Here is a 24658-nt window from a genome sequence, read left to right as displayed (position 1 = left end):
AGTCCATTTTAAATGTCAGTTGGGAAACAGAAGAGAGAAACAACTAAGTATTTTGAATTTCCTTTAACAGCATAACATGCTCGGCCCAATCTCATAGGAGTTTCAGTAGGTCATAACTTCAATGAATAATAGTTGAGCTCTTATATTGTTTGAAGGGAGATGGATATTACACATGCAGTACAGTCCTAAAGCCATAATCATGCATGTGAAGGTATGAACGTAGAGTCGATGCAATATAAAGAGTGCATGAAAAGAGGCGAATAACACGATAGACCTAAATTGAGCAAGTCAACTTCTGTATTGTTTTGGAAGGATTTAATCATTAGCTTGTTTCTGTTTCAACAAAGGGATAACAAATGAATCAAACTGCATGATATGCTGATTAAATAATCAAATGAGTCAATGCACGCTAAGAAAAGCTCCTAAATTGAGAGAATTCAACTTTACAAAAAGTCAAAATATTTCATATTTTCAAAATCAATGAACATAAAGAAAACCACTTGTCTACAGTCAACATCAAAACATTTTTTTTACGTTTGTCAAAGTTTTTCGAATAATTTACAAAAGTGTGTGTGTGTTTTTACACTCGACGACCACTTTATTATGTACACCAGTTCAACTGCTCATTAAAGCAAATATCTAATCAGCCAATCACATGGCAGAAACGCAATACACTTAGGCATGTAGACAATCTTCTAAAGTTTAAAACTGAGCATTAGAATGGGGAAGAAAAGTAATTTAAGAGTTTCAACGTGAATGGTTGGGCTGAGACTTTCAGAAATTGCTGATATACTGGGATTTTCTTGCACAACCATCTCTAGAGTTTGCAGAGAATGGTCTGAAAAGAGAAAATATCCAGTAAGTGGCAATTCTGCCTCCTTGGTGCCAGAGGTCAGAGAATGGCCAGGCTGGTTTGAGCTGATGGAAAGGCAACAGTAACTAAAAATATCCACTTGTTACAACCAAGATATGCAAAAAAGCATCTCTCAACTCACAACACTTCGAAACTTGAAGATGGGCTACAGCAGCAGAAGACACTGGGTGGCACTCCTGCTGTTGTCTCATAACAACAAGAAACTTAAAGGGTTAGTTCACCCAAAAAAGAAAATTCTGTCAGTATTTACTCACCCTCATGTTGTTCCAACCCCGTAAGAGCTTCGTTCATCTTCAGAACACAAATTAAAATATTTAATATATTAAGATCACTCCTGTATAATAGTCCACAGGCTTCTTGAGGGAATGACTTGCTGACCTCGAAAAGTCATTAAAGACATCATTAAAATAGTCCAAGTGACTACAGGGGCTCAATCTTAAGTTTATCAAAAGACGAGAACACTTTTGTGCGCAAAAACAACAAAAATAACGCCTTTATTTCAACTATTCGTTTATTTCTCTCTCTGCCTCGAGTCAGGTTACTAGTTTAATAGCGTGAGCTTCTGTTATTGTACGTCACACGCATCACACACATGACCAGCGTCGGCCAATAGTGAGCCTACGTGTGACGTAGCTCTACGCAATCACACTACGTTAACTGACTACAGACCCATGGAGAAGGAAGTGAATAGTTGAAATAAAGTCGTTATTTTTGTTTGTTTTTGCGCACAAAAAGTGTTCTCGTCGTTTGATAAAGTTAAAATTGAGCCACTGTAGTCACTTGGACTATTTTAACGATGTCTTTGATGACTTTTCGATGCCAGCAAGTGTCATTCCCTCAAGAACCCTATGGACTAGTATGCAGGAGTGATCTTAACATCTTAAATATTTTAATTTGTTCCGAAGATGAACAAAGCTCTTACGGGGTTGGAACAACATGAGGGTGAGTAAATACTGACAGAATTTTTATTTTTGGGTGAACTAACCCTTTAAGCTACAATTCGCACAGGCTCACCAAAGTTGGACAATAGAAGATTGTCTGATGAATCTCGATTTCTGCTGCGATATTCAGATGGTAGGGTTAGAATCTGGAGTAAACATGAAAGCATCCATCCTACCTCAAGATCAGGCTGGTGGTGGTGTGTAGATATTTTCTTGGCACACTTTGGGCCCCTTAGTACCAATTGAACAATTGAGAATAAACTATGCAGTCTACCTGAGTATTGTCACTGTCCATGCCCATCTATTTATGATCACAGTGTACCCATCTTCTGAAGGCTACTTCAAGCACCATGTCACAAACCTGGGCTGCATTTCTCAAAAGCATTGCACGCCTAGATCATTGAATCTTTGTAGATGGTCTCTACGATCAACTTAGATCACAATGCTTTTGAGAAATGCAGCCCAGGTTTCTTGAACATGACAATGAGTTCACTTTACTCAAATGTCCTCCACAGTCATCCAATAGAGCACCTTCGGGATGTGGTTGAATGATTGAATATATAACATACATTTATAATGTTATCTCTCACATTTACTAAAAAATATAGTCTACAGTAGCTCTCCGGTGTTATTTTATTCTGAAGCCTCCCCTTTAGGATCCTTAAAAAAGTTAAAGTTTGTTACATTAAGTATCATCCCTCCATCTAGTCAATGGCATAGGTGAAATTGGTGATGTTCTCGAGTGCAGCAAGGGCACTACATCTCTGCTAAACATTCGCATGTACATCTACTGAAAACCAGATGCTATTTTAATTGGTCCATTAAAAATTCGTCAGACAAGATTTGAACTTGTGAACTGTCGCTAGAAACATTCCTCTGAGCCACAACATCTCACATTCAGGTAAGGGGCTGAGCCCCCTAAGGCTGAAATCCTAGAATCGCCCCCGGCCATAAGCCATCAGAAGCGAGCGAGGGACTGAGTTTTAGTCTCGCGGAGGGTTCAGTCGAGTACCCAGCAGGAGATCTGCACCCACAGCAGGACGCAGAGCAAAATGTGAAATATCAGACAGAATTACAGCTGCCTCCAACACGGTGTATACAGGGCAATTCAGCACAGCTCATCTAGGCGAGGAGCAATTATCCTACAGGGAAGGGCTGAATATTTTCCCCAGCCTCCTGAGGAATTCCCGTAGCTCGCCTTCACACCACCACCAGAGCCGCCAGATCTCACTGGAAAGCAACAGGAGCTTTTGTTGTGGCGGATTCAGATTTGATGCACGCATCTCTTTTTAAGACACGGTGTCAAATGATTTACCAGAGTCAGCTCAAAAGGGAAAATGAGTGTGCTCGCAAGTCTCTGGTGTATAACCAGCTCCTGTTTAGACTCCAACAAACTTCACAAACATAATAAAGCCCACTCTTTAAATGGCACGGCACCGTATCTCAGCACACACTAAAAATAGAATACATGCTGTTGGCAAAAAGAGCCATATGGAGAAGGAAAGAGAAATAAGGAGAGGTGAATGGGAGAGGAAAAGTTTAGCTCAGAGGTTACTCTTTCATAATTATAAAGATTTCTCATTTCTCAGATGTTTTCCTAAGAAGAAATGTCAAACAGTGAGCGTTCAATGGATTGTACTGATGTTTAACAACATACCGATTGTTCAACTAATGAAACATCTTACCAAACAAACTCTCAGTAGACAAAAGAGGAGAGTTCATGAAATGTCTCCTGAAACATCTAATGTGAATACAAGACTACAGTTTATAAAAAAAAGCTCTAACAATTGAAGTGAATAATTTGGCCTTGGAAGTATTTGATTGACTTTTTTGAGGTCAAAATGAGATCTGACTTTTTGATGGCAAACTTGTATCTTGGCAAATCTGGGTGTAGGTTTATTCTGAAACTCTACAGGAGACACTTAATGGGATTTTTCCATTTCTCAGGAAACTTCATGGAGTTCTCAGCTATGTTAAGCACATTTTCTCAAATGTTTCTCCCCAAATTTCAGATTTGAATGAGAAAATTGTCATCAAACAGCATTCTGTAATCAATGTGGATAATTTATTCCTGGAAGAATTCTATCAAAAAAGTTTCAGGTCATTTTCTTATGAAAGTAGTGGAGATTTTTATTTTCTCAAGTGCAAAAGATTTCAGAAAAAGTCTCCTAAGTCGCCTAAGAGAAACAATTAAGACCTCATCTCTGATTTTCTTTTCTGTAGGAGGAGAGGAGAGAAGGGAAAGGTGAAGAATCGAGAGATGAAGAGAGGACATGCTAATGTAGTCATGCGGAGATATGTTCCAGCAAAGGCAGCGTAAGTCAAACTCCACCGAGCGACTCGGCAGCGAGTTCAATTACAAGTTGGTGCTGAAGGTCAGATATTGTAGTTCAAGTGATACAATGCGCAAAGATGGATGGGCCTGCTGATAATATTTAACTAAGTAATCTCACAGTACAGTGAGAGCTTGTTTAAAGAGCTCATATCCTTGGAAACCCTTGGCTCAGCGAGGCCTCTTATTATAGACCATCGGCGCAGTTGTCCCTCAAACATTAACTCCTGTTACTTATGCAAGTCTGCAGAGTCTCTGACAAATATCCCACCAAAATGAAAGGATGTACTCTTACTGAGATTAAACAAGCTGGTAAAGACGAGGAGGGGCTGGCCACTGCTGTAAGAGTTGTAGAAAACCCTTTGTTGTGTAAGTGCCTCATTTAAAAGTTTCCCCAATTTTAAAATGAAAAAGACCTTTCCTCCATACTAAAAAAAAAAAGTACGAAATGAAGCGCAAGGCGTGACAGACACACGGCTGAGCTGCTTTACAAGTTCCTCGCAGCTCCGCTTGATGAAAAAACAGCCCGTGAAATGACACAAAAGGTATGCCGCCGTCGAAACCCTCTTTCATGCAGCGAATAGAGAGAGAAAGAGAGCTGCCGTAGAGTGATCAGTGCCTCGCTGTGAATAGTCTACTGTCATCAGCCTGCCTGCGCTTAGGAAAAAGATCTGTCAGCTCTTATCAACGCACAATCACAAAGAGACATTAAAATACAGCATCTGAACTACTTCAGCTTTTTACACCACTCCATGTTTCTCTACACAATCAAGCACGTTTCCCACATCACACGTATATGGCCTTTAAACTACTGTGAAGAAAATGAACTGAATGAGTCGGGGCTTTTATTCGCGTGGCACACGCAAATTTCCCTGACTGCTTGATATAATGGAATATGAAGTACAACTTATTACTCATACTGTTCGGAATCGTTTTTGGGCAGAGAATAAGGATTGGAATGTGACATATCTCAATTTGTAATTTCATATAAAAAGTTTCTTGTTTAGTTCTTGCCAGTAAATTTGGTTACATTTCGTCTGGATGCAATGCTTCAAGTGGAAAACAATCAGTAGTCCTCTTGGTGGATATGTATTGTATTTTTATGCAAATACACAAAAGTACACATCATACATCATGCATATGTTACATAAACAATATTTTATTCAAAGAGACTAACATCTCTCGGTCATACATTGTTTGGAGTTCGACAACTCAAATTTAATGGCGAAAGACAAAATCTAGGCTTGTAAGACTAACAGTCTTTGTTTAGGAAGAGCAACAGGATCAAAATACTTTGAGCAGAATAGTGCAGAATTGGTGACTCCCGGCCGACTTTGAGCAAAGTTTTGTTCTTGCCAATTGTTTAGTTTTACCAACCAATTTGTTTTTATTAGTTTGACTTTAGACTGATGCCACATCGCTTTAAACTCTTCAAAGTATGGCAACAGCACAATTAACCGTGCCTTACAACTTGTCATACCGCACAGCATGCAACATGCGAGACATATTGTAAACCCACTTGAATGCAATGAGGTCCATCCACCCTTCCTGAAGACATAAAACATCAATCTCTCCACCGCTCAGCTGACTAATTTCCGTCCCACCACAAACTTCTAGAGCAGAACAGACTTTCGTCCCTGAAGCAACAACAAAAACTTAACAGAAAAGATCGCAACATCAAAAGCCCACACACTCTCTGACTAAGAAACGCCCAGGTATATTCTATCAAAGGGAATTGTTGCCAAAATCCTCTTCAGTTAAGAGACGGAGAGGACTGTTTCACATCAAAGGCTGCTGTGGAGTTATGTTTCTGCACTCTTTAATTCTGCGGGGCCAAGACGCAATTTTATTTATATTTAAGGGAACAAAAAAAAAGTTGACGCAATTGATTTCAGATATCTTTAAAAACGCTTATCCAGCGTTATCATCCTACAGAGCATATTAGAGTAAATGAAATGGGTCTTTTAATACTAACTGTAACAGTATACACCTATTTACAGTGGCAAACAGCTGCCAATAGAGTGGTGCAGGAATGACGTCAAAACCCAGAAGCCTAATTCTCCACTGGTTCCCTCGAGATTAACCCCAAAACCAGAGGTGAATTGGTCTTCGGGGTTTTGACGTCAGTCCTGCACCACTCTTTTGTTCTGAAGGTGCGGTAGTCGCATTAAGGATGCCATTTTATGGCAGTTCGGACCAAAAATAATAAAGGGACAGAGAAACAAACTTTAGTTTGGATCATGCATTCAAACCAAGATTGAAAACAGCCTTAAATAAGGGGCGAATCTCACAGCTGTGATTCACTAAGATTGACTGAGTGTCAGAGAAAGTCAATAGCAACTAAACCAGTTGAGTGAATATTTGCAAAAGAAATCATGAGTGAGTTTTGGCCACATGCTCCAGCTGTGGTGAACTGTGGAGGCACCGCTGTGTGTCCTTGCTGTATAGAGTCATTCAGTGAAATAAGAGATAGAGTTACTCTCATTTTATGGTGGCGATTTTATAATAAAGTCATATGGTTGGACATTGTGATCCTTTCAAATTGGCCCATCAGGAGTGTCTCGCTGCCAGCCAGAGGTCATACTATTACATTTAGCCACTGGTTTTACTATATCTGATATTGCACCTCATCTGTCTGTGAGGGGTGAAAAATGTGATTCCTTCCTGAGAAATCTTTTCATTATCATGACATTTCTCCCCTCGGTTTAAATAAATGCATGAATATAACGGCAGAGCTTTGGTTTTTAATGTGAAATCTACTTTGTACTCCTTTTAGAACTAAAAAGAACTTTTCTGTAGAGCAGTATGCAGACCTATTTGTGCTTTACATAACATATAAAGTTCATCGGTATTATTAGTAGTACATTAATTTCTTCATTGAAATGCCATTAAACACATTCCACAAATACATATAGGTTTTTTAGACTATTCATTAAATAATCCTGTTAAGACGTTTCTAAGCAGTCACTGTTTCCAAAATTTAATACAGTTTTCAACATTGATAACTATAAGAAATGTTTTTTGATAAGCGAATGGAGTAATGACTGCTGAAAATTAAGATTTGCCATAACGGGGAAAAAAAATGCATTTTAATAATTCATTTTTTTATTGTAATAATATTTTTCACAGTATTTTTGATGCAGCCTCTGAGCATAAAAAAAAAATATCCCACTGACTCCAAACTTTTGAATCCACACATCATGCACACGCACGGTCCACACACCTAAAATATAAAAAGCTTTAAAGCCAAAGAAGAAAAAAGAAGGAACGTCAGTGATCATTTTAAATTTGCACTTGCTTTACTCTCATTTTATTCTTTTTACCACCATTGTCTAGAAAACGGCTTTTAAAAAGGAGTTAAGGAATGTCCCGATGATTTTCGTGTTGGTCTCAGAGATGAAAAGGAAGAATTCCCTTTTCATGAGCCATATTATGCACTAGCCTTGATCTTGAATTTGGCGTAGCACACCTTCGCCTCGCGCAAATACTGAAGCAGAGTGCCTACAAACCCATAGTTACATATTTAAAGCGACCTCTGTTTCAAGGTTACAGCTCGGAAAAAAGGGAAAATAAAAAGCAATTTCACATTTAATATTTGGTCTGTTGTGCTCATGAGTTTGATGTCTATAGAAACATGCAACATCCCCTTTCGGAGACAGGATCCCTCAGGGTCCTCTGACGGAGCGCACACACTGAGTTAAAAGACATGAAGGTGGGGGGATTTCAAAGCCTCCCCTGCAGACATGCTCCAGCTTTGTGCATTTTAATGGTGAGATATTCAAATATCCTAGTCTGCCATCCCTCACCCTCATTTCTCCATCAGTCCATGCAGGACATTTCTGTCTGCAGCTAATGGGATGCCATGTACGCAAGAAGAGGGCTTATTTGGGGAGGTCTCTGCCTCCTTGAGGTTAAAGGACCTTGAAATGTGCTTTCGTTTCATTCTCTCTCTTTTTTTTTTCTTAACTGAATGAACTTGGATAATTAAATGGAATAAAATACATTAAAATAATGTAATAATGGTAAGAGGAAAATTGGAGAGGTTCACTAGTCATTCCCCACAGCTGTGCAGGCTATTAACAACAGTATCAAGGCGTTCTTGCGTGAAACCTTGAAGCTGCTTGCAATAAGAGTTAACAACACTCCCACTGTAAGTCCCCTGCAATGTCTTTGGTAAACAAGGAAATTAAAAATATGCACATAAACCCCAGTATTATTAGATGATATTTCCTCACTGCCACTTGGTATATGAGCAAAACCAGAGCAGACTCTGTGATTTGTTTGCCTAATATTGGAATTCACAGAAGTGTTAACCAAGTAAAAGTGCATTTGGGTGTTAATTTGTTTTCGGGTATCTAGACGTCTCTAGTGATTTGTATATTTTTATATTTTCAATACTGTAATAAAAATGTCAATTAGTACTGCATAATTCAAATATTTTATATGAAAATAGCCCAATATGCCTTGAAAACGCACACAAAACCATATATTGTCGCAATCGTGTGTTTATTGTCTTCATGATTCATTAGTCAAAACGTTTCTGCCTTTTATTCAGCAACCGCAATAGCTGGATGCCTTTGACTATATATGGGATTGTCTGGAATGTCATAAATTATTACTTTTAAGAGTCTGTTGTGAACTTTCTGGTCCAAAGACATAGGCTTGCTACGGTAGTCGGAGTTACCGGTGTTCAGTCGCAACACCGGTTTCATGACATGCCCACCGCGGCAAAAAAGAAAGTTTAAAGCCTTAAAAATATTGAATGCAATTACGCAGTAGCCGTTAAATCCGTTGACAGAAAGGACCGAGCAGGTAATATTTAATATGAAACAGTCTCAACTTTCAAATTTGGTCATTCAAAGAAAATCAAAACAATAAATAGGCCAACCGTTTTGTGGCTCTTTAATGTGTCGTGACAGATTGCCTGATAAAGCCAAGTTCCACCGACGTTAAACTACTAACTCGCCTGACTGCTTTCATGGACAAAAATGGTGGATTTTGATTGGTCAGATCACATGCCTGTCAATCAAACTCCAAGTGAAGGATGAATTGACGCTAATTTAAAAGTGAAAGTTAGTTTCGTTTTCAAACTAGCGCATATTCAGGGCACAATAACAAAACAGTTCTTTCCCGCACTACTGCACAGTTATAAATGCCCGTGAAAACGTGCACATTTTACTTTTGCCTTTAAATTAGCGATTTAAAATCCCCAGCCGGTGAATGTGAGGAAAATATCCTCACCGTCACATCCCTTCAAAGACGTCAAAACATTGACGCACCTAGAAAAAAAAGGGACAATCACTCTGACTTCATATTTCAATCAGAAAACCTTCAATACAATTCATGTAGACCAAGCCAAAGTTGTGGGCTTCCTTCACAACTGCTAAATGACAAATGAAGGGCTCCGGAGCCTCCCTTTAGTATAATTAGGGACCATTTGAAACGGGCTGGGGTATACATTGACCTTCTACTAAAGGGGGGGAAAAAACAGGAGGTATAATCTAATAGTTGCAAATTGTTGATGCATATATTAAACATAATAGCATTGGCTGTTCGCCCTGCAATGTTTCCCTTGTGGAAATGCCCTGACTGGGCTACAGATCAATGGATGGACAGAGTTCAAATGGCATCTGTTTGATCAAAGTTTCCACACCAAAGATCTGGCATCGTAATTGCACCGGATCGGGTCCACCGCGGAATGTGGCTTCGAAATCAAAACGAGCCACTGGGTTTCAGAGTCACGGAGGATAAGAGTTACACGTTCTGTGCTGAAGGACATCGCAAATTCTTTTACATTACCATGATAATAAAGAGAAAGGCTTCCAGTTGCTACCATTAAGGCAAGCAACAAATATATCATCCCGCTCCCTGCGTTCTAAAGAGCGGGCATGATGTCCTGGCCCTAAATTGACCCTCACTTCTCCCGTATCAGAACATGCATAAATACCTGGGGCAGCAGAGACGAGGAAAGCTATTAATCAACGGACACGGGGGCTCAGATCTGGAACGGCTTTAAATCCAATAGGAGATTCCTTTCAGATGTTTAAAGCCAACCGGTTTAATATCCCCGCCATCCCCAAGTGGGTAATTGTTTCGCTGCCGCAGACAGAGAAACTGTCGATCAAGTCTCGCTTGACCTTGTTTCTGTGTCTGTACTGACCTCCGGAAATGTAAAGCAAAGATCATATCACATAAAAAGCAATACTCCCACAAACGGGCCCCAAGCTGCAAATTGATTCTGCTGCCATGGAATTCACTCCCATCTCAGAGAAGCAGAGGAGGAGGGGGGCATTAAAGAAGGGGTCTCCTTCCGCCGCATTCATCCTTTTTTAGCAGATATCTGTCCTGCGCGTCAGCTCGCAGATTTTTATCGTTATGAAAAGGCACTCTGCATATGCCGCCGGAGCTCGTGCCGGTGACAGATAGCAGAGGGACAAATAAGCCGGCGACTCCGGCTGCCGGTGTTTAACACATTTCCTCTGTCGTGGCGCTGATAGCAGGTTCAATTGTCTGCGGTAATGGGCCGAAGGGAGCAAGAGTCGCCATGACGACATTGCCCAAAGAGGGCCATGGAGATCATCTCAGGAGACCGCCGCTCCCTTTTGTGCCGACGAGAAGCCAGCAGACGAGATGGTTATCCCCGCACTGTCCGAAAGTCACCGTTGTCTATTAAATCCCCTAAATTGAATTTAAAAAGAGTCTCAGATTACGTTAGAAAGTCTGCAGATGTCCTTGCAATGGACCAGGGACCAGTGACCCATAGCCTAATTAAAATGCAAGCTGAAAAAAAAAAGTTGTACTTTGATCAAATCAAACTTTAATTAGCACAGATAACCCCAAGCTACCTCTAAAACATTACCAACTGGAGAAATCGAAGACATTCTTTAGGAAAATTCATCATTCACAGGAGATCCGCTAGAGTATGCACAAAGGAGAATGTTTCGGGGCAATTAGAATCAGCTTTAGAAACAAGCATCAATAACGGCCATTTTCCGCACAAATCGGCATAAGGTGACTGACCTTTGGTACATTATCATTGTCCGCCCCTTTTGCACAGACCAATGTCAAAGGTCCTGCTAGCCAGAGGTATTGGCAAAATCAAATTCCCCCAACCTTCTGGATCACTCGAGTTGGTGCTAAATAATTGATGTGACCATTGAGACTGGTGGCAGTGGCGGTTGCAGTGATTTGATTTCAGAGCCAGTCTGAATGGGTTCAAGATCTTTACAGACACCCCGTTGAGGGCCAGTGAGAAATGTCAATCGCACCTCATCTATGGACGGGGGCATCTCTGCTACACAGAGAGAGCGGCAATCTCCAGGCAATCTGCAGCAAGTTCACCATCCACACTTAATGACACACACACACACACGCACACACAGCTGAAGTGGTAGAACAAAGAGACACTCAGTTGTAGCTCTGACAAGTGTCAACTTCACTGCAACGGTGGCACGTAAGAGGATTTCCTTGATGATATGAAAGAAAAGAGAGTAAATGACAAAAAATCTAATTGACTGCTATGTTTGCCTTACATATTTGCATGTTTGTGAAGACAAAGTCTATGCAAATTGTTATGGTGGTTACTGATTTGATTTGTAGCCACGGGAATCTAGCCAAAACAACGATTGCAGCTTTTTGTCAGTTCATAACTAAAAGTGTGTGCACTATGTACTGAAAGAGATCTTTCTTGTTATGTTATAGCAAGAAGGACCTTGTTTCTGAACTCCCTGAAACGCCTCGATTGAATGCTTAAGTTTTCTTCCAGGAACGAACATGTCACAATATTCCTCATTTAAATAAGGTGACCTGGTTGAGTCAGTTATGGCGTTTTTCCACTTCACAGTACCGGCTCGGCTCGACTCGGCTCGGCTCACCTTTGTTTGGTTTTCCACTGTGTAAAAGTTGTACCTGTACCTGCTTTCGAGTACTTTTTTGTGCGACCTCCGGCTAGGTTCTGAGCGAGATAAGGCGATACTAAAATGTCACGAGAAAACAATACCGACTGCTGATTGTTCAGAGAGAACCGTCACCATTCACTGTGTCACCATTACACGCGCCAGATGGAGTATCCAGAATAACCCCGCCATGTTTAAATAGTTTGGCCAGAAATAGTTACTAAACTTACTACTATTATTATGGCAACTCGGAAGAATACGCCGAGGTCAAACGAGGATGTGCAGACTTTCCTTTGTTTGGTTGCCGAAGAGAGGATCCAGCGAGAGCTTGACGGGGCAACGAGGAACGAAAGGTGTCCCTATGACGACCGGGTACTATTTTTTGTTGGTACTGTCTGCAATGGAAACGGAGAGAAAAGCGTGCTGAGTCGAGCCGAGGCGAGCCGAGCTGGTACTGGTAATGGAAAAGCGCCATAAATAGTGTGTTGAAACTTGCGGTTATGGTAAGAGGCGTGACATTTCCCAAACACGCTCGAAGTGGTTAACCAATCACAACACACTGGTCCAGCCAACCAATCAGAGCACATTGCACTTTTTGTAAGGAGGAACAGGAACTAAACAGAGAGTTACTGATTGACTGGTAAAAGAAGTCCTGAAAAAATGTAAAATAAGTGAATTTTTTATTCAAGCATTAAAACCTATTCTAGTAGACCCCAAAAACAAAAATTTGTAAACGGACATAGGCCCTATTTGAATAGTTTCATATATTAAATAAATTAAATGCATTTAATCATAATGAGAAAAGAGCAAAAACTGTCCGTGTTAAATGTTTTTTAATCTGTTGTGTTACAAAAGGCCCAATTTATTTTATATCCCATCACATATGTTGAGAATGTCATAGAAATTTATAAATCTAATGAAATGGAACAGACATGTTGTCTTGCAGATTTATTTCATGTTATTTTATGAAACTTCCATATGTTTTGCTGTGCATCAGACAAACTAGAATTGTCACGCTTGCACGGTTCATTTTTTCGGTCGGCGTGATGAGTAACGCCACCCTTGTAATTCTTTTCAGGTATTCAGTCAAATTCTGCACCAGCAGACAAGCCGTTTCCTAAACACCTGGGATTTGAGCATTCTGACTGGCGGAGGCTAACTTAATCATCTATAATTGGTGGAGTGGTTCTCATTTATAGTGACTGACAGCATTGATCTGTCTCAAAGGTAATACATCAGGCCTAATAAAAAAAGGAAAAGAAACAACAAGTCACATTCCAAATGAGCAGAAAAACGGCAACATGACACAATGTAAAAATGAGACCCGCATCATATCTTATTGAGGAGTCTAATCCCCAGAAAGAGAGAGGCTAGATATCGATGTGCATGATATTAAATTTAAAAATCTTGGGACCTTAAATAATTTAAGCGTGAAAGATCACAGAGTATTTGATCTAGTCTCTGTATCAAAACTACATTACACAGGGCAAAAACTGTGACAGAGCCTCAAAAAGAGAACTTTACACTGTCTCACAGCAGAAATGTCACAACATGAGGGTTTTTGAGATGCTAGAGGGGTGCTACTGGTGCATGGATTCACTCTCTAAAGAGTGAATTTCAGTGAGGCATGTGCTTGGACTGCTCGCACATATGGCAGAATACACACGGATAGGATTTTGCATGTAGCTGTGAGAGAAAATTAACCATTTGTTGTGATCACATCGTGTGAAAGCTATAGCAGGAGAATCTGCATCTATTGTCAAAGCTCCGGCCTTGAGGTTTGCATGCATTACAGTTGTGCGTACGCAAACGATACGTTTCATCAGTAGCCAGAGGCGGTTTATTTGTTGCCTGAGGTATCGATACCGAGGTAACAGAGCTTGTATCACATCAAAGCCCAAAATGCATACATTGTTTGTCAGTGACTTGAGCTTGAATTCACTTGCAATATTTCCTGCCCTCTCTCAAGCATAGAGTAAAGTCAAGTATAACATTTGTTTTTGTCTTTATCAAAAAAAAACAAAAAAAAAACTCTTAGAGGAGATCAAGGGCGTCAAAATGCTGCAACTCAACCAACTGTACATCTGGTTCATTTGACAATAATAAAAAATTCAACCTCACAGCCAACAGCAGAAATTCTATTTGAAACAGGCTGTGATACTCAGCTAGGCTTCAGTCTGCTTTTCACACACGAAAAGCTTGGATGCATTTTGTCTGATTCCACAGTGCTCAGAAAAGCTCTAGGCAAAATACATGACCAGAGTAGATTACTAGTTTGTTTCACGATTAAACCTCTGCGATGCTATCTCCGAGCCTTGGGGATCTTTTAGCGAAGGACTGCCTCCGGAAACAATGTTTTGTCTGTACAGATTAACCGGAGGAACATCTCTCATCTCTCGTCCAGATTCTCCTTGAAAGCCCTGTGTCTCTCGAGGAGAGAATCCCACCTTTCCAGTCCTCTTCCTCCCTCTGTGTCATCCGGCCTGAGCTCTGGACCAGAGTGTGTCCCTTTCCCTTCAATAAAAGTACGTTTCAATGGCCATCCAAGTCATGCGCAAGAGCAATGAATAACAAATTTGTTGAGGAGTAAGTAATGTTAGGTTTGCTGACATTGGCAAGCCTTGCCACACTCTCAGACTGCAGAGAAAAGCAAAAGATAAATTAAAAGCCTCACACAAATATCTTTGTTTTTGTATCGTGTGCATCGAATCAATAGCGCTATTTGAAGGTTTATTATGATACAAGACACTTTCCTTTTTCTAAGGAATAACAGCAATCTGCTTGAGGTTAGATAGTCTTATACTTACTCAGCATTTCCACTCAAACTTTCTTTTGTTGGGTTGTGATGCTAGGCGTAATATCGAACAGCTCAATTTCTGTTTAGCAAAGAGGTACTACTTCACAATGAGGCTTTATTATTTAATTAATGTTAATTATTTCTACATATACAAATGAATGTTTAAAATTCCAGATAGTTGTGTAAATTAGATATTATGAACATGAATGAACAAAGAATAATAGTATAATTATAAAATAACATTTACCTAGACTAATCATTGACGTACATTTGGTTCATTTGGCAATAATAAAAAATTCAACCTCACAGAAAACCGCAGATATTCGATTTGAAACAGCCCGTGATGCATTTTGTCTGATTTCACAGTGCTCAGGATAACGTTGTTCATTATTAGTCCATGATACCTAATGCATTAGCTAAGGTTAACCAAATGAACCTTTGTGTAAAGCTGTCTTCGCATTCATTACACGTTACTGTTGACATAGATAAACGAGTTCATGATTTTATAATGTTGGAAAGACAACTATATGAAACACCCTGCATAAAGAATTTCACCTCAATTCTTCATGCATATTTACACCAATCAGTCACAGTGTTTCCTTTGCTTTCAGCCTGTCATTGAATCAGGATTAATTCACCACCTTGTGTGTTTATCACCTGCAGGCCTTGTCTAAAAAGTGCTGTCCTAAATTGCCAGTTAGCAGATAAAGGTATTTTGTCATGGGGTTAGGATTTGTAATTTCAAGGTATACTAAATTATAAAAACATTGAAGTATGTGAACATTTCAAACAGAAAAAAAAAAAAACAGCATAAATGTGAATGCCTCAAGCTTTGCTCTGTAATAGAATATTGGACTTTTTCTACATAAATTGAAGGATATAATTCAAATGAGCTGAAGCATTTTAAGGTCAAAGGAATATTAAAATTCATGCAGCACTGACATAAATTGTCTGACAAGAAAAAATAAACTATAGCGCTGTCTAATGGCATATACTCAAATGCAAAGCCACACTCACACAGGCCAGAATGAAAGGTGTGACTGTCCGTGTCAACTAACATAAAAGGATGAACGGCTTTTATATGAAATTAGGTTTTTTAAACACCTTTTCATCCCTCTTCAATGTTTCCACATAGACACAGCACAACTTTTTCAGCCCCGGTCCAATCTCACAGAGCTCAACTCTCAAAACTCTGACAATCACGCATAAATCCTGCTCTTTCCTTCTCATTCCATCTCCATTTTTGCCTTTCTTTCCTCTCAAGCATCACACGTTCGACTGTCCCCCTCCAAAACAGATAAGTACAGAATGTGGAAAAAGCAAACCACGACCACAGAAATTCTCTACACGGTGCCGATCAGTAAAATTAGCATGACAATACTCACTGTGGGGAGAAGGGGGCAGTCGGAGCGTGGCGAGTCACTCTGTCCGATGAACCTGCACGGGTGGAAGAGCGGGAGAGAGAGAGAGAGAGAAAGAGAGAACAGTCAGCTGTGAAAGCACAGTTAAGAGAAAGGGAGGGGTGACGAAGAGCCGGCACATACAGAAAAACACAAAAAGAATCTGAAACACAGAGGAGAACGAGGATGAAGCCGAACGGTAGGAGAGAAATGGGGAGGCAGCAGAGGGAGGGGAACATGTGATGAGAATAAAAGACACGTGGGAAGATGCTGTACTTTTAAAAGTTCGACAAACGAACAGGGGAGTTTTCTTACTGTTAGTCAGTCATGTGACACCACTGGGTGAACTAGATACCTTATTTAACCTTGCAGTGTTTACAGTAGCAATAGAACCAGGCAAATAATGAGCTTCATTGTGATTTGCATGGCAATAAAACATGTTTTTGCAGTTTTAATGATTTCCGGGAATGCATTAATGAAATCGTTTACCCAGAAATTCAAATTGCGGCAGTGTTGCTCACCCTCATGTGATCTGAAATACGTATGTTGTTATACTTTTTGAGAAATACAATAAATATCTTTTAAAGAATCTTTTCAAAGATATTTTCCATTCAACGACATGTTCATGGTGACCACAGGACAATGCCAAAAAAAAGTGCACCATAAAAGTCATCCATGTGATTTAAAGTAGGTACTATATTACAGGTCTTCTGAAGCTGTACAATAGCTTAGTGTGACGAACAGACCAAAATTGAAGTCAATATTAACTTAATCAGACTTTCACATCCGCTGCAGTCCTCAAATCAAATATGGCATCTATGGTGAAGGTTGAACGTCATATGAACCACTTTCATGGTGCTTTTATAGTCCGTTTAATATGTTGCATGGAAAACAAATAATAGTATAGTTAGTTTTGGAACAACATGAGGTTGAGCAAATGACTGAATTTTCACTTTTTTGGTTCAAATATTCCCTTGAGTTTTTTTTTTTTTTTTAAGGCTAGTGTTTGTCTTGAATAAGTTAGTATGTGTTTCGACAGTTCTATCAGATCACTTTATCTCTGGACTGCGTTTGATAGAGAAATGATGATCAACATTACAACACTGCCATGTGAAGAAACTCTCTTTTTTTGGTGTATTTGTTGCTGCCCAATGTCTCATTCTCTCTTTCTTTCCATCTACCCTGTTTTATCAGTCACTGAAAAAAAAAAAATTCTGATGAGCAATAATCAACTTACTATATAAATAAAAAAGGATGAATATTACAAAATATAAGTTTAAATATTGAATTAGCCATACTATCTAAAGTAACAGTGTCTAAAAGGTATATGAGCACATTTTACAATTGTTCTGAGAGTATTTGTGGGCAAAATTCAGTAATTTAAATAGGAATTCACACGATCTGGTATTTCTTGAGAGGTGAAAGATTACCACATTGACCAACAGAAAGCTAAATTCACAACCGCACCTTAGCAATGACACCAGTGAATAAAATTCCAGATGAAGGTGTATATCTACCATTGTGAAATTTTGAAGAGTCACGTGTGAGAAACCATGTCACGGTCACTGACAAACCTGCCTATTATGTCTTCAAGCAGTCCACAGATCAGCATAAAATGGAATAAACTGGTTAATATGACTAATTACAAAGTTAACAACGTCCCAACTTTGTCCCAACCTCAAAACTTAAAATAATGACCTATGAGTAAGCTGATTTTAAGATTGTTAATTTAAAAATGCATCTCATTTGGTGACAAATGCTTTGAACGGACGATGCAAAAAATAAGTCCAAAAAGATGCTTTTTTGCTGTGTATTATAATTAACATTAAAAATGCATAAAAGAATGTTAACATAAACACACTAAAACCTAATATTTGCTGTCAATTGGTAAATGCTGATCCGTACGCCTTAAACCATAAAATCTGTGTAAAGATCAAAGGGAACTGGAACACGAATTTACATCCGACAAAAAAAAAACAAAAAAAAAAACAAATGCAGAGGGACCTTGCCTCCTCATTTCAGGAGTCCACAATACAACACTGTTCTTTCTGCCTCTCAGATGTGTGCGTCTCTCTCCTTCTCTCCTCGAGTGACAAAAGCAAGACCCCATTCCTAATCTGACCCCAAAACAGCAACGAAATCCCCCAGGCCTTATCATCCTCTGCCTGGGCTCTGTTCTCGCTCTTCTTTCATATCCCCTGCCTCTCTTCTTTCTTTCATTCTCTCCCTCTCTCCGTCACTCTCCATTGCATCCTCTCTCCCCAGTATAACCTCTTCCTCTGTCTGCTTCTCTCTGTAAACGGCTTTCAGCCGAGCAGAGATTACCTAGACCATGCTCTTCAGAGCAGCTTCAAAAAGGGTGCTCTGGGCTGCCAGGCTGGATAACACCCCCCTCCTCCTTCCACCCGGGTGGAGAGAGGGGAAAGTCACAGGGAGATTGGCTTGGAAAATGTTTGCAGAAGGAAAAAAAAAAGAAAAAAAAAAAAAGGATGTCACACACTTGCTACGCTCACACACAACATTTGTGAGTGACGGACATATTTACTAGCACGTGCGACACTCATGAATCGTTCTGTTCACACAACAGCTAAAAGCTGCTTGAAAACGGTCAATGCATAGTATAAATTTTAAATAAAATCCACAGCAGCTTTGGCGCGTACGTTCTGTTGTTATGCAGCGTCATCATTGTTCAGCGTTCTCATTGGTTTGCTTGCATTAAGGGGGATTTCATGCGCAGGAAGCTGTATGCGATTCACTCATACTAAATCATCCATTTTTGCATTATGTCAACGTATATATATATTTTTGCCGCATTAGATGGATTCCTAAGTGCTGCTATTTAAAGCACATTAAACTTTGCCGGCTTGCCAGTCTTACTTAGTTTTGACATGCACATGCTGAGGTGATGATTTGCTATTAGAAACAATTCCAAAACACTTTTGACCCACATTGCAGTTTGACACCTCAGTACATTAACATTGCTGTGAAATGCATCACACAAATTGTGAAAATGCTTTTAAAATTGCACATACAGTATGCAATTGTGTGAGGAAAAAGTGGGGGTATTTCCAGCATGATTGTTATTATTATTAACTACAATTGCTTTTAATATTTGAGTACTAGTTGACTGTAGTAAAGACTTAGTAAACTGTTAGGTTATGGATAGGTGTTTATAAGTCTGTTGGAGGATCAGCAGAATAAAGTGTTAGTAGATATCAAGCAGACAGTCTACTATACTATAATGACTGGTAGTTCACATGAATTTGACAAGTTTGAATGTCTAAAGTGGGCTAATAGAATTTTCTTGTAAAACAAGAATGTATATACCACAAATGTGTATGCAGAGCTTAACGTTAACACCCGCCAAACCGCCAAATGTGGGTGGATTTGTAAGTCACTCCTACAAGGCACTTTGGTGGGTTATTTTTTAAAATATACATTTTCCAATTGTAGTCTGAAATAATAAACTAGGTGCAATCCAGTGTTGTCAAACATATAGATTTTTCGATACATAGCGAAACTGAAATATCTGAAGCTCCCGACACAATACCAGCTGCAGGTTCTTGATCTCTAATCTTTCTGACATTGAATGACAAAAACTCACGTCCTTTTACTTACTCTCAATTGCACCTGATGGATATTGTTGGTGTTACAAGGCTTGAATTTCGAGGGATTGCGTATAATGAGCATAGTTTTACTCATTCCCGCAGATTTTGTGCTCACAGCCCAAGTATATGCACATAAAGACAAAAGTATATCGCTCCTGTTCCACCACATCCCAAAGATGCTCTATTGGGTTGAGATCTGGTGAGAGTGGGGGCCATTTTAGTACAGCAAACTCATGTTCAAGAAACCAATTTGAAATGATTCAAGCTTTGTGACATGGTGTATTATCCTGCTGAAAGTAGCCATCAGGGGATGGCTACATGGTGGCCATAAAGGGATGGACATGGTTAGAAACAATGCTCAGGTAGGATATGGCATTTCAACCATGCCCAATTGGCACTAAGGGGCCTAAATTGTGCCAAGAAAACATCCCCCACACCATTACACCACCACCACGAGCCTGCACAGTGGTAACAAGGCATTATGGATCCATGTTCTCATTCTGTTTACGCCAAATTCTGGCTCTCCCATCTGAATGTCTCAACAGAAATCGAGACTCATCAGACCAGGTAACATTTTTCCAGTCTTCAACTGTCCAATTTTGGTAAGCTCTTGCAAACTGTAGCCTCTTTTTCCTATTTGTAAAGGAGTTGAGTGGTACCCAGTGGGGTCTTCTGCTGTTGTAGCCCATCCGCCGCAAGGTTGTGCGTGTTGTGGCATCACAAATGCTTTGCTGAATACCTCGGTTGTAACAAGTGGTTATTTGAGTCAAAGTTGCTCTTTTATCAGCTTAAATCAGTCGGCCCATTCTCCTCTGACCTCTAGTATCAACAAGGCATTTTCGTCCTCAGGACTGGATGTTTTCCCTTTTCACGCCATTCTTTGTAAACCCTAGAAACGGTTGTGTGTGAAAATCCCAGTAACTGAGCAGATTGTGAAATACTCAGACCGGCCCGTCTGGCGCCAACAACCGTGCCATGCTCAAAATTGCTTAAATCACCTTTCTTTCCCATTCTGACATTCAGTTTGGAGTTCAGGAGACAAGGACCACACCCCTAAATGCATTGAAGAAGCTGCCATGTGATTGGTTGATTAGATAGGCGTTCTAAATAATCCTTTAGGTAAATGTATGTAAACCCAATGTAAACCTCACAGGACCACCACATACATTTTCATTCGAATATTAATCAAACACACCAAATGTTAAATTGACATGCCTGCACTACACTTTTTGGAGGCCAAAACCACAGTTCAGAAAGTCTAATCCCTTTATATTCTTTGATGTGAAATCTTTGATGTGCATCCCTCTCTGTGTAAACCCTATGCCTATTTCTCTGTCACCATGTCCAGCCTGTCTCTGTATTGTGAGACACACTCTCTGCCCTCTTGCTCCCCGAGAATGTCCAATTAGAGGAAGGTCGGATCCGGTAGCCATGTGTGAGGCAGCCACTTATTCTGTTACCGTTGGCCGATCCGTCACGCTCCTCTCCAGCTTTCTTTATTTTATTCTTCCTCCCAAAGGGCAGTGGCTAACTCTATCACCGGGACAAATGACCCATCAGTGGCAGCATTCATCAGCTTCCTTAGAATCACTCGCTCAGGCCGCGCAGTCCCACTCCTCCACCCCCTCGAACACCGCCGCTCCCGCCGGCTTCCCCACCGAATCTTACATTGCGTGTGTGTTCGCACGTTCGTGGGTGTGAAATCAAAAATCAGAGAATGCGCCTTTGTGCGTGCAGCGCCCGGCTAAACTGCATTATAAATCTCCCCCACATGTGCAAAATAAACACACACGCCATCCAAAATAGAACCACCTCCTTTACCAAACATATATACATAAGCTTTTGTCAAAGCCCTTTGTCTGGTTTTATTTGCTTGTCAGTGTTGTTTTCTTGTTTTATCTCCCTCGGCAGCTATTCTGACGCCCACACCGTCCCAACACCTCCACCCGGGGTGGGAATCTTTACATAAGTGATGAGGAGGAGAGCAAATGAAATGACTGTAATTTGGTCAGGGGCACCATGTACGTCCTGCCTAATAGAGGGGGCCGTCTTTCCCGTCGCTCTGAGACGAGCAAGGTGGGTGCGTTCTCATTAATTAAGACAGTCTCATTACCGCGAGTCCATGAGTGAGGGAAATCGGAATTGAAAAGTCAAGCAAACTGAAAAGGAAAAGACAGCTAAGACATGACAGATGGTCTTTCATCACACAAGGATTTATTGAGAAAAATAAATAAAATTGAAATAAATAAATAATGAGCTTATGGAGAGTAGAACTAGCACATTTTCTCCCTCCTCTCCTTAATTCTGGGCAATTAAAAAAAAATAAAAATCCTTCAATAGCACAAAAAGCATATGGGGACATTACTCATTTGGTGCTGTTTTGCCGGTATAGTTTCCATGGCAACCTTGGAGCAAGAAACATGACTCTCTTTGCTGGTAGATACAGAGTCACTGGTGAAGCCTGTGGTACTCGAGACGTGAACTTTGACTCTTTCCAGCTTCGTTTTAGCAATGAATCTTGTTACGGTACAAAATATCAGACCCGTCTTCCCTGGGACAAAATATAAAAACACAATACCACCAAAATGAAATGTATTATTATTTTTTGTGAATAATCGTGAGCTCCAATTCGGCTTAACCATCATGCATATTTAATTTTTAATATGAAACATTATTCAATATCTCGAACGTACGATTGTGTTCTGTGTTTGCGCCAAAGGCTGATTCTAGACTTACGTCATGCAGAAAACCACGTGCTAAAGATAGAGGCACATGACGAAACATGTGAAATTCAATATCTACTGTTGTCAAAGTGATCTATAGATACAGAAAGATATATTTCAGAGATATACATTTTGTGGGAAAATATCATGTGCTGAGAGCAAACGAGAGTCACTGAGAAAAGAATCAGAGGGATAAATATAAGACAATGTTAAATCAACACATGCTGTTCAACTCTTCTCTTTATCTAAAGAGGAGAGCAAGAAGGGCTTACGGCCATAAAGACAGAACTGTTCTCGTAGGCCTGAAACATCAGTAGACATGGAGAGGCATGTGTTTTGTAGCAGCATGTGTGAATACACAACGGTGGCTTACACATATTCTAAAAATGTGAATGAAATCATGTCAGAAACAAGTCCAAGCTGCATTTCAACCATAATACAATAAGTAAATAAAGAAATAAATAGAAAATAAGGCCTTTAGGAATTTTTTTCATTGATATTTTTTGTCACAGCTAAACACATTTTCATCCAAAAATGTTAATACAGTAATACAAAAAAATAAAAATACAATTATTTTTATTAAAATAATTTGTTTTGGTAACACTTTACGGTAAGGGTACATGAAGTATCATGAATTCATGTATAAATTAATGTATGAACTATGCATTTATTCATGCATTAATTTCTCATGAATTATCAGGAATGTTTTAATCAACACCTTAATTAAAACATTAACTAAGATGAGCACATCATCATGAATTATGATTTATTACTCATGATCATGTTTTTTTTTTTTGTTTTTTGTCTAGGTCAGTGACCTAGTCACCACTTTAGTTGAGGGGCCACACACAAGATGAAGTCATTAATAGATCCATGCTTAATTAATGATGACTACTGTATTGGACAGACACCAAAATAGACCAAATCAAATACAGAAGTCATCATTAACTAAGCATTATCTATCAATGACTTCATCATGTGTGTGGCCCCTCAACTAAAGTGGTGACTAGGTCCTTTGAAACACTGATGAACAATGTGCTATTAATGGTGGCACAACTCTGAACAAAGAAAACATCATGATCATGCGTAATAAATCATAAATCATCATCTTAGTTAATGTTTTAATTAAGGTGTTGTTCATTCATGAAGTCATGAATGAAAACCGTTGAACTCGTGTTAGTTCCTGATGATTCATGAGATATTAATGCATGAATGAATGCATAGTTCATGCATTAATTTATACATGAATTAATGATAATTCATGTACCCTTACTGTAAAGTGTACCATTTTTTTTTACAATTATTTTTTAATTATTTACTGTATTTTATTTTTTATTTTTTATTCTAAACTGTTTTAATTATTCTGATTTCATTTGATTATTTTAATTTCTTCTACGTAAAGCACTTTGAATTACCATTGTGTATGAAATGTGCTATATAAATAAACTTGCCTTGCCTATATATATATATATATATATATATATATATATATATATATACAATCACACAATATAATAGAAATTACATATACATATTTGATTCAACAAAGAATTTATTACACAAACTTTTAGGCTACAACGCCCATATAGTTGACCATTAACGAGTTTCAAATCAAACCAATCAGAATGCGCTAAACCTGTGAAAATGTAGTCAACATTCTCAGATTTTGTTTGTTGCACATTGTATAACCACTATCAAGCTAATCATTATCAATCAGCTTGCCAGCTCTGCATTCTCAAGCCGTAAAAGTGATTAAAAAGGCCAATTCCAGCCATGCCATACCTGATTTGTTTAAATATCACTCAGACAAGATTAGCAAATGCCGTTTTTGCTCCCTCACTACTAAAAAAGTTTTTAAAAAGAAACAGAAGGCCATTATGTGATTGAACTCTTATTCAAATGAGTATTTACTTTTCTTGTCATTGGGTGTTAATTTGCTTTTGTTCCTTGTGTCTATGGCATTAGGACAATCCGTCCCTCCGGTTTTACCCTTCTCGAACAACAGCTAAAACAGAGAGAACCACAGAATATGCAAGCATTCACAATGGACCATAGGTAAAGGAATGTACTTATCAGGCAGTGCCAGGC

General features: G+C 39.3%; 1 protein-coding gene across 12 annotated transcripts in view; it reads right to left on the bottom strand.

Moving 5' to 3' along the window:
• rbfox3a (RNA binding fox-1 homolog 3a) overlaps positions 1–24658 on the bottom strand; it is a 494366-nt gene that overhangs the window by 292977 nt on the left and 176731 nt on the right. For 9 of the 12 annotated variants that reach the window (XM_089122270.1, XM_089122267.1, XM_089122269.1 and 6 more), the window contains one exon: positions 16225–16276. The exons of the other annotated variants lie outside the window; for them this stretch is intronic. The gene's annotated coding sequence lies outside the window, so the exon portion shown is untranslated. The remainder of the gene's footprint in view (positions 1–16224; positions 16277–24658) is intronic. 12 annotated transcript variants of the gene reach the window in all.

Source organism: Pimephales promelas, chromosome 17, assembly GCF_988280905.1.
Source record: "Pimephales promelas chromosome 17, fPimPro1.hap1.1, whole genome shotgun sequence".
NCBI classification, from domain to species: Eukaryota; Metazoa; Chordata; class Actinopteri; order Cypriniformes; family Leuciscidae; genus Pimephales; species Pimephales promelas.
Note: the sequence above shows the minus strand (reverse complement) of the source record. Positions and strands in the feature narration are given on the sequence as shown.